Source organism: Schistocerca nitens, chromosome 8 (assembly GCF_023898315.1).
Source record: "Schistocerca nitens isolate TAMUIC-IGC-003100 chromosome 8, iqSchNite1.1, whole genome shotgun sequence".
NCBI classification, from domain to species: Eukaryota; Metazoa; Arthropoda; class Insecta; order Orthoptera; family Acrididae; genus Schistocerca; species Schistocerca nitens.
In genome coordinates, this window is record NC_064621.1 from 20,767,227 (window position 1) to 20,778,416 (window position 11,190).

The 11,190-nt window shown below is 37.8% G+C and overlaps 1 pseudogene; it reads right to left on the minus strand.

The window, feature by feature from the left end:
* Nucleotides 1–3,477: 3,477 nt before the first annotated feature.
* LOC126199921 (5S ribosomal RNA) lies at nucleotides 3,478–3,595 on the minus strand (annotated as a pseudogene).
* Between the last annotated feature and the right edge of the window lie 7,595 nt (nucleotides 3,596–11,190).

Genomic DNA, 11,190 nt, shown 5'->3' on the forward strand with positions numbered 1-11,190 from the left:
AGAAATAACAGCTGAAGTTTACCCTCGCTTTCAACTGTTCATTGTACCAGTATAGTAAGACCATGTAAGCTGGTTGCCGTGCAACTACTGCAAAAGGTACTGCCTCTCTTTATGAACCATTAGGTAGCCTGGTCTCTCCAAAAATATCCCTTAATTGTGGTTGAACCTACGGTAGGGCTATATGTATTGTTGAGGCCGGAAGCCCCTTGACCTGGGCATGGTCGTTTTTTCATGTGGGAGGGGGAAGTAATCGCAGAGACAATAATATTTCTCTTATTATAGAAGTGGACTGTGCGAATCGCTTGAAATATATATACGAGCTCCACCGTGCCCTAAGAGCAAAAAGCTTTTCTTTGCATTGCCTTCAGGAGACCCAGCATCAAACTATTTCTTGTGCACTTCATCACTGTCGCTAATGTTTCTTCTAATAGAATGAACTATGTTGCGTACTCGCAGAGGGAATAATATTTCACTTATGATAGAAGTGAACTGGTCGAATCTCTGAAATATATGTACGAGCCCCATCGTGCCCTAAGATCGAAAAAGATTTTCTTTGCATTGCCTTCAGGACATCCAGCATCAAACTATCTCTTGTGCACTTCGTCACTGGCGCTAATGTTTCTTCTAACAGAATGAACAATGTTGCGTACTTTGCTGACCAATGATAACGCTTCTGTGGATTTACAGTGTGTGTGTGTGTGTGTGTGTGTGTGTGTGTGTGTGTGTGTGCGTGTGTGTGTGTGTGTGTGTGTGTGTGTGAAACATGACTGTTTCTTTTTTACACCAAACCAGTTACGATTCGGTGTCCTAATTGTACTGTCATTTCTCATCATGCCAGTAGAAACTTTCTGTACGTCAATGTAAATTTGAAAATGCTCGACGAAATCTCATTTTTTTCGTCCATATGTATTTCCATCGTTTCTCAAGTTGATTCATTATAAAGGGAAACAATTTTTTTCACTGAAGCAAGAAACCTTTTAATCTGATGACTGTTTTAATGAATTTGACCTAGCGCCGTTTTTGTTAGAAATGCTCTTGAATTTCTCAAAAAAAATAAAAAAATAAAAAAAAGGGAAACACTTATATCTGGTTGAATGCGAGTAGTTTGTTGTCTAATACTGACAAAGCAGATGTCGGACGTTTATATTCAGGAATCAGACTTATTCGTATATCACTCTGACTCGAAGAAGAAGTCTGGTTTTGGGATGTTGGAATCGAGAGTAACGACAGCGAAGAGAGGGTTCTCAACAATGAGCGTGTATATGTTTACGCCTAAGGCACAACATTCAGTTAGTTCCGTGGCATGAGGATGTTCACAATGTAAGGAATGATGCCTATTGCCTTCACCTTGTTGTGAATTAATAAATATAATTAACTTAAATATTATTAACTTGGTAGCAGTTAACTGAGACTGTTATTCGGGAAAGTAGTGATCTGTGGACTAAAAATATTATTACTCGAAAAGAGTGCTCTGCATAATTGGACATGACATTCACTAAGATACCAGTATTTGCCGGAGAGGACTACTGGAAAGTAAATGGCGAATGGAAACGTTTTTGGAAACGAAGAAATACTGTACAATGGGGCCAAGAGTAAAAATGAACACTAACAAGGCGGATGCTTGGGATGAAGAAAATCTGACTGTAGTGATCAACAAACATGGAGTCATTGCGAACAAGAGACTGAAATTCGTGAGCGATAAGGAAACAGAGTTTTTGAGTCAGTGAAAAATTTCGACAAATTATACCCCAAGGAATCGACAGCACTGCAGACCGTTTGCAGAAACAATTTGGACAAACTGAGGTTAAGAGAGTATAGTGACACGGAAACATTTTTAGTATTTTTGAAAGAAAACAGGAAATGTACAAAATTGGCAGCCGCTAAAGTGACAGAAAAGGAGACGGTAAAATGCACGTTGAGAACTTTTGGACTCTATCAGGTACTTGATCGATGTTTTGAAAGAAGAAGATTAGATAGCTGGAAAAGTTAAAAGCAAAATTCAAGATTTTACATTCATGTCTGAAAGAAGAGACACTGTTGACACTCGACAGCTGTACGAAATACTCTCGAAATTAATTCGCTGGCTGCGAATTCCTTGATATCAGCTGTATTAGGTACAAATCTATTACCAACTAGTGACATGAAAATCCATTCGGGACCAGGATTTGATACCGGTTTTCCCGCTTATCGCGAGCGGTCGTCTTAACCTCTTTGTCCACCCTTGCGCGCTCCCCAGACCGACGGAAACTTCCATATGTCACACTCTCTACATCGCTGTATCATACTCCACTAAATTCATCACCTAATAGGCCTACTCGCAACATGGTTTGAATCCTCGCGGCAGAGAGAATGAGCAATGCGAAATCGAGACCAGTGTTGTTATCGTTAAGAGCCTGCCTAGGCTTTAAGAACAGTCACTACTGACAATCCACACTCTAGGCTTGTAGTATTTACATGTACCTCTGAAAGAACACAAACTGTTTGCAATCCACGACTGTATGATATTCTTCGAGATTAATTCTCTAACTGTGAATTCTTGACATTAGCGGTATTAGGTATAGATCCGCTACCTAATAGCGACATATACAAATTTGCGCCGGACCAGGACTTGAACCCAGATTTTTCACTTATTTAGAGTGGTCACCTTAACCACTTCAGCTATCCATGCATGCTCCTCTGACCGACCCAAACTTCCATATGTCACACTGTCCACACCCTTATATCCACACATGCATGAAAGGAGTAAAACCTTAGGCGAGCACATAGTGATATCAAATTGCACTCGATTCCTCGTTGTCTCATTCTCCCTGTTGTGGGAATTCAAGAACATGTTTGTAGAGGGACTGCCAGCAGTGAGGAACAAGGTGGTTGCAACAGTTGGTAACATGGGCCAAACAATCAGCATAGTGGCGCTAACAACAACTGGTCATATGGTCGAGGTGAACAGTATGGTTCGAGAGGTGGTCATCAACCAGGATACTGAAGCTATCAGCATAACAGATCTGGCATCAGCAGCTTTGTAATGGAAAAATGTTTTCAAATGTTCGTGTATTCCTAAGTGACCAAACTGCTGAGGTCATCAGTCCCTAGACTTACGCACTACTTAAACTAAATTATGCTAAAAACAAAAAGCTCACCCGTGCCCGAGGGAGGACTCGAATCTCCGGCAGGAAGGGCCACGCAATCTCTAACCGCGGGGCCACTCCGTGCGACTTTATGATGGAAGTTTTTACATTACACATATGCAGCCATGTGATTTGGCCGCCTGGAGTTGGTATAACAGTCTTCAGGCCACAAAGGGCCTATCGGGATCATCCGACCGCCGTGTCATCCTCAGTTGAGGATGCAGAGAGGAGGGGCGTGTGGTCAGCACACCGCTCTCCCAGTCGTTATGATGGTTTTCTTTGACCGGAGCCACTACTATTCGGTCAAGTAGCTCCTCAGTTGGCATCACGAAGCTGAGTGCACCCCGAAAAATGGCAACAGCGCATGGCGGCCCGGGTGGTCACCCATCCAAGTGCCGGCCACGCCGGACAGCGCTTAACTTCAGTGATCTGATGGGAACCGGCGTATCCACTGTGGCAAGGCCATTGCCGGAGTTGGTATGATGGGAGGTGAATTTCCTTGTGTGGCTGAAGATGGGCTACGCAACGCCAAGGTTCAGGGCACATCATGGTCAGTTGTGCTATATGAGTCAGGTAGAAAGATGACAGCGTGACCACATATGGACAAATTCCAGTACGGAGAATTTTGGCGGTGTTTGGTCGCTTAAGGATACAGGGTACTTACAAATGGTTGAAAAATCGAAATTTTTTTAATGACTTTAATATAATCTGTAGTCTTTCCTGATTACATTGATATATACATTATAGGGTTTCAAATGAAAAATGACCTATATATACAAAATTTTAAAGTTATGTACCCCTTTATTTCTGTTACAGAAACCAGTATTATTTCGAAAAGAACTGTGAACTTCCTGTTTCCACCTATTATATGTATGAAACATCGTATATGTTGGTAACAGTGCAGGTTTCTAAAGTCTGTAAATGATTATTTTTGCTATTTTTTGTATTTGCTAGTATTTTGTTTTGTTGAAGCAGTTTGTTCATGTGTTACTGAATGTTTGTTGCCCAAGTGCTACGTACATTTGTGGAAGTACATATCCTTTAGTGTGCAATAAACACGAACTATGCCATGCATCAAGAAATTCAATAAAAGGAAATTCTGTGGTAACGAGTAGCAAACAAAGCAAGCTACACTGTTGAAAATAACCTATGTATCAGTTCTTCAGGGAAGATACTCCCACATGGCACACCTTCTGGTTATTCTAATTTTTGTGTTAACAATGACGCTCTTTGTAGTGGATTTGTTGTTGATGATGTGGGCATCTTATCTTCTTTGATAAAAGAAGTGGGGAAATGTAAACAATGTGATGGTGTAGACTGTCTGGAAATAACTGAATAACAAAGTAACAGGAAGGGTTTAGCGTCAAAATCAGTTGTTCTGTGTAGATGCTGCAAAAAAATCTACCTCGAAAATGACTTCGAACATTGTGCATAATTTGTATGATGTGAATTTGAAGTTAGTGTATGCAATACATGCAAGGAAAAAAGGCTGCTCAAACGTTTTGTGGTTTTATGGACGTTCCTCCTCTTCCCAGTAGGTTGAGCAAGTACATAAAAATACTTTTAGCTGCCTTGACACCAGAAGAAACTCTAAATATTAGTGGAACCAAGAACGTCGCTGTTGCACTTGATGGGACATGGCAACGTCGAGGACATCATTCCCTGAATGGTATTGTAAGTGCTACTTCTCTGGAGAATGGAAAAGTTGTTGATGTTGAGTGCTTATCTAAGTACTGCCACACCTGCCATGGTAACACTGAAGGATATATTAAACATCAGTGTTCTAAAAATGTTCTGAGGCACAGTTTAATTGGACTCATATCTTCATTTACAATTTCCCGCAAGTAGTATTATTCAGAATTCAGGTACAAATATTCCCTAAAGTTTATGAAGCATTGCTCTTATTTTTTCTGAAACTTGCAATAGTCAATACTTATGTAACAGAACTAAGCTGCATTGCAATATCAACTAAATTATAATAAAATAACATTTTTATTAGGAAAAAATTACAAAATAAAAATGTAAGATATATAATTTTTTTATCCTTGTAATATAAATAATAGGTAGAATTAAGTAGGTCTAGTGCCTCAGCCATTATGTCATGCATATCTGTTATAAATTTGGTCTCCTCCAAATGTATAACATTGGATGAAATGGTACCTCAATTTGAGGAAACATTTTGGAAAAAAGTTGCATCAATTTCTTTGTAATTTTTTAATAACCCTAAACAGGTTCAAAAATATTCAAAATACTTCTAATCTGTATAGAGAGTGTGCTGCATTACCTGATACCAACAAAGAATCTGTAAAACATATACATTATAAACAGTGCCTGTAAGAAATAGGTGTTGATTTTTACATTATATTGACCTGGAAAAGTACCCTGTATCCTTAAGAGGGCAGCCAGTGCTCAAAGAAATGGCAGAGTGTCAGACAATATTGAAGATGGCTAATCTTTGACAACATAATTCACAGTCGAATAATAAAGCAAAGCTATATACATCTACAATTTCAGAGGAATGATGCGCATCCAATGATACAGTAATATTTTCGGTATCTTCAAAATTACAGGAGTCAATATTTCACAATAACTAAGCATTTACACAACGAACCTTTGAACTAACACTTTTAAATGCTTCACTCGATTTCAACAAGCAATATCTCAGATGATAGCATTGCAATGGCTGTCATAATTGAATGGCACTTATTGCTGAAAGCCACGTATCGGTATCTATTTTATTTCTTGAGTTATTACGTTTTTTATATTTTTACTATGCAAGTATTTTTCAGAATAACATATTCTCTACAATAACACAGCGTATGAAACCACCATGAATACCTCATATCTTGTCATTCGTATGTATTTTATTTAATGAGCAGTTTACTATTTTTTTCCAGTAGCTTTATTTAATTGTTAATTAAAACTGGTAATAGAAAATGATGGTAATTTAAGAAGTGGTCAACCAGTTGTGTTAGCTGACATTACTATTAAAAAGAGTACCAAATGACGCTTCTATCAATCAGGCATGAATAACTGTTTAAACAACATTTAGAAACAGTCTGTTGTCAGTTAATGTAAGGAGAGTTGCGCAAGAATTCTACCCTATTTATTTAACAACAAACCTTTATTTAGACTTACTGTAAATGATCTGAGTATGACTGAATGTTACAACAGTTCTTTAATTAATTATTATTGTAATATATATTTGTTAGTCCACGAAGTGTTCAAATTGAGTCACATCATGTCTGTAGAACTTAGGAATGATGTATTTTTGGTGGAGCCGCCTTTAGTCAATGGAAAAACCAGCAGTAGTGGCAGATTATGGGGAGGTAAGTGGAGAGCAAGAATTCTCAAGTCAGGAACTGAAGGGAGCGATGCTGGACACATCACGTGGAGACTGGTGGAAGGCAGACCTGCCTATGGTAATGTGTGATATTTTCTTGTGTCGGGGATAGACTCCGTGCAGTGAACGGCCGCTACAACATTGTAACTTTTGAAGGGACTGTATATTTCGAAAAGTCTGACTTTTCCGCTCGCATTATGGAATTGAGAACAGACAGAGTATGAGTTACTGCTCTTTGTACTTCACGTGTTTTGTACATCATAACGCCGAAATCTGAATTCTTTGAGCCATTGAATATTTCATGTGTTGTGATCATGAATTGTCTTAGTTTTCACGAATCTTTGATAACTAATTAGTTTGGGGAGCCTGCTACCATTCTCGGGATGCTCTCAATCTACTTTACTTTGATAGGGGTATTTTCTGTCTGTATTTTAACTGTATATCATAGGAGCAATTTCCAGTTATTTAAAATGTCCTTTTTCGAATAAACATTATTTAGCCTATTTCTCAGTCGTCTATATCAATTACAGACATAAGAGTAGGAACGTTTTTACTAAATTATTTACTTATTTTTTACTTTATAGTTCTGTGTATTTATTAATTCGCAATTGTAGCCAATGTAGAGATTATTTTGGTGCATCGAAATCCCTCATCCACTCTATGAGGTACAATATAAGCATTATCAGGTGTGTAGGATACCTGTGTGTTATGCCCTATTATAATTACTTTAAACAGAGGGTTTTTTTGGCACTGCTGACTGAAAACGTAATGAATTACGTACAATTTCCCTCTTATGGTATTGATATCTTGTTAGTTCGTTTCACTCTGTTAAAATGTCACGTGTGGTAGAATGCAACGTTTTGCCTGGAAATGACATGGGCCACTGTTTTTTTTTTTTTTAAAAAAAAAGATCGAACGTTATTCTAAGCATGGTTTCATGTGGTTCCTAGCATTAGAGGTCAAAGGTATCCCTTATTGGAATAATGACGACACACATGGCTATGCATGTGAGCGGAGGTCAGCAAAACACCAATGCTTGATAAGCATATAATATTTCGCCAACAGATCTGAGGCACTTATAACAATGATGGTGCAACTGGCAAAGTGTGTGATCGGGTGTTGCTGAGGCAACAACGCGTAATAAGCATATACAATATTACTCCAATAGATCATGCATTTTTAAGTGGGACCAATAGTACGCTGACTGGATCTGACAGGAATTAGCTGTGGCCTCGGACACCATAGGGCACATCACCTCTGAACAGTAAAATGCATGTGTGTTCTCCCCAGAACGAAACATAAGAAGTAATACTTAAACAGTTGTTATAATTTTTCCGTATGCATGCACCAGTATGGGGAATGAAGTTCTCGTTAAGGTCGTTGCATCTGTATACTCTTCTACAGTCACAACAGCGCATTTCCTGCTCCCCATCTTCCGAGAGATAAGTACTTAAAGGCATAAAACCGCTATCAGTTTATAACACTACAGCATGGTGTTTACCTAGTGACAACAAGGTTTATTTTAGTCACAAGGCAGTCACGTATAACTCTATTGCGGTAGTAAATTTACCAAATGTGGCCTAAACTTGCAGTAAAGGGTACCCTCTGAGAGGAATTTAGAAAAGTGACCGAGTAATATCTAATGATTTTGGCTTATCGAACTTAATACCAATGTTATTTAAGGACACAGAAAGTGACACATACAATTTAGAAAATGTTTTAGCTAATCACATTTACTCAACTGAAATAGAATGCGGTCGCCAGCCTAATTAGGCATACAAATGTGAAACTTTTCTTTTAAATAAACAGTGAATAGTTTTGTTGGAAAAAACACAACCTATACTTCTTTCTCACAGAGGTGCGACAAACCCTTTTACAAGCAGACAAGTAGTATAGTGGATATAACCAATTTCAATGGGAAATGCGTGTTCTCTCAAACACAATTGACACTTTAGCCCTCATCAACAGTAAATACTTTACCTAGCATAAGATATTTCATTAACAATAAAAGTGGAAATCAATGTTCATATAAAAATGGACGTGGACGTAGTCCTATTTCATCAGATACTTTCTAAACAGCACAAATTTAACGAAAATTCACTTGCAGTAAGATTTACACATTCCTTTATAAGCAATGTTGTAACTGTTTTCATGAATAAGGGCACTCACTGTAACTTTACCACTGGCCGGTGTGGCTGAGCGGTTCTAGGCGCTTCAGTCTGGAACCGCGCGACCGCTACGGTCGCAGGTTCGAATCCTGCCTTGGGCATGGATGTGTGTGATGTCTTTAGGTTAGTTAGGTTTAAGTAGTTCTAAGTTCTCGGGGACTGATGACCTCAGATGTTAAGTCCCATAGTGCTCAGAGCCATCTGAACCATTTGTAACTTTACCTTAATTAAGGAAAACAGTAAATGGGGGCTCACAAGCTGATATTACACATTTCATCACGCAATGTGCTCAAAACTCAACATTAACTTAAAATGTATTTAGTATATTCATTAATCAAGCAGATTTACGCATTTTGAGCAACTTAAAATGGGGACTCTTTTTCTTGACCATCTCCATAAAACAATCTAAACACACTTTTATGAACCGCTACGGTCGCAGGTTCGAATCCTGCCTTGGGCATGGATGTGTGTGATGTCTTTAGGTTAGTTAGGTTTAAGTAGTTCTAAGTTCTCAGGGACTGATGACCTCAGATGTTAAGTCCCATAGTGCTCAGAGCCATCTGAACCATTTGTAACTTTACCTTCAGTAAGGAAAACAGTAAATGGGGGCTCACAAGCTGATATTACACATTTCATCACGCAATGTGCTCAAAACTCAACATTAACTTAAAATGTATTTAGTATATTCATTAATCAAGCAGATTTACGCATTTTGAGCAACTTAAAATGGGGACCCTTTTTCTTGACCATCTCCATAAAACAATCTAAACACACTTTTATGAACAAACTAAAGGAAGCAAACTTTGGAAATACTCTTTTAAAACTTTCATTCACCTTGTGTGAACATTATGTCAGTCGATGCAAACGATCTTTTCAACAGGATTTTCAAATATGGCTTTAAGATAATTTACTTCTAACTAACCCCAAAATCGTGTGGCCTATTTGTCATCAGCACAAACATTAATATTTTTAGACAGAATTAAATCAGTTAATTCTCATAACACTGACACTTTGAACTAAAGCAATTTAATTACTGGGGAGGCTTTCATAAAAGCAACATTTACTTCCTCCCTCAACTTCAATAAAATCTACAGTAATTTTAGGCAACTTTTTAGCACTCGGGTTTTAGCAAAAGTAATTAAACACTTTGTTTTTCACCACTTCTCATAATAAGGGTACCAGGGAATCACTGTTCAAGAGGAATGGATCCTAAGAGATATCATGACAGGAAACAAATCAATGTCGGTACACAAATTTAACATGAGTTACCTTATATCAGCACATACTTTAGTAAATGTGCTGATCCATACACTTTACAAAGATCTGACTTCTCCTCTCTGCTGAAGTGATTGCGCAATGTTGGTGGTGAGTACATAACAGGTGGACTTTCCGTTGCAAGTAATTTGCTCTGTTACTATCTTCTTGGCGATGATCATCAACTTTTATGGTATTTTCCAGAAACAGGGCAATATTTTAGAGCCATTTATCCACCCAAGGCTTTTCCATAATAACTCCAAGTACTGAAAGCTTCACTCGGCACCTGCACTGTGCACTTTCCAGTTACTCGTTGCCAACTGCCCAGCAGTTGCTAGTTTCCGACTGACTATCGTTTCCACCTTTTCCTTCACACCAACCACATTTTGCGTGCGCTAACTCACTTACGTAGCAGAGGAGAAGTACACCAGGTTTTAACTCGATATAAACCAAAAGCCCTAAGTGTGAATCAGCATAGACATAGTTGTATATTCATATCTTTTACAAAATCCTTTCATTTACACATATTAGGAAATTAACAAAAAATAGATATAATTAAAGTCATCCTCCTCCAAATGAGGCAAAGTGTTTAAATGGTGAAGAGAAAACATAGTATAATCTTTCTACACCTTTCCAGCATATTAAAGATTACATATCAAAGAAAACATACTTTATACAAAGCATAATTAATCAAAAAAGTATTTGGTATCGTAACTATGGTGTTACGAGCTAATAACGACAAGTCTTGCGGTGCAAATCGTATAACAGTTAGGTTTATTAATATTTAATAAACATGTACAAACGCTTGCTCAAGATAAAATCTATACCTAAAGATTGCAGACTTACCCAGATCACACCAGCACATTAAGAAGGGATCCGTATTACTTACATCAATTTGCAGTTAGATTTCGGAACATATACTGACTTCCAACATTATGAAGCACCTCAATGAAAATGACACATATAACGGATTGAGAAAATATCTGTCTTGTGACCTTCCATTCATATGAAGCAATGAGTTCCATAGACAGGAGATCTAATGGTGTGTGAGCAGCAGTAAGTGCAATGACAGCTCAATATTTTTATCTTATGTGATTAGAAAAAAAGAGTTTTTCGGTGTTCAGTTAGACTTCATTGTATTCTCGAGTTTCAATGTCAGTAAATTTTCCAATTGCAACATTGCAGAATGGCTTTACAATGCGCGAAAGTGGAAGAGACGAATTTTATTTCAGTGATGAAATGTAGTAAGATGTATTGTAGTTTTTAAAAAATATAGATAAATTGTTAAATAATAATGAGC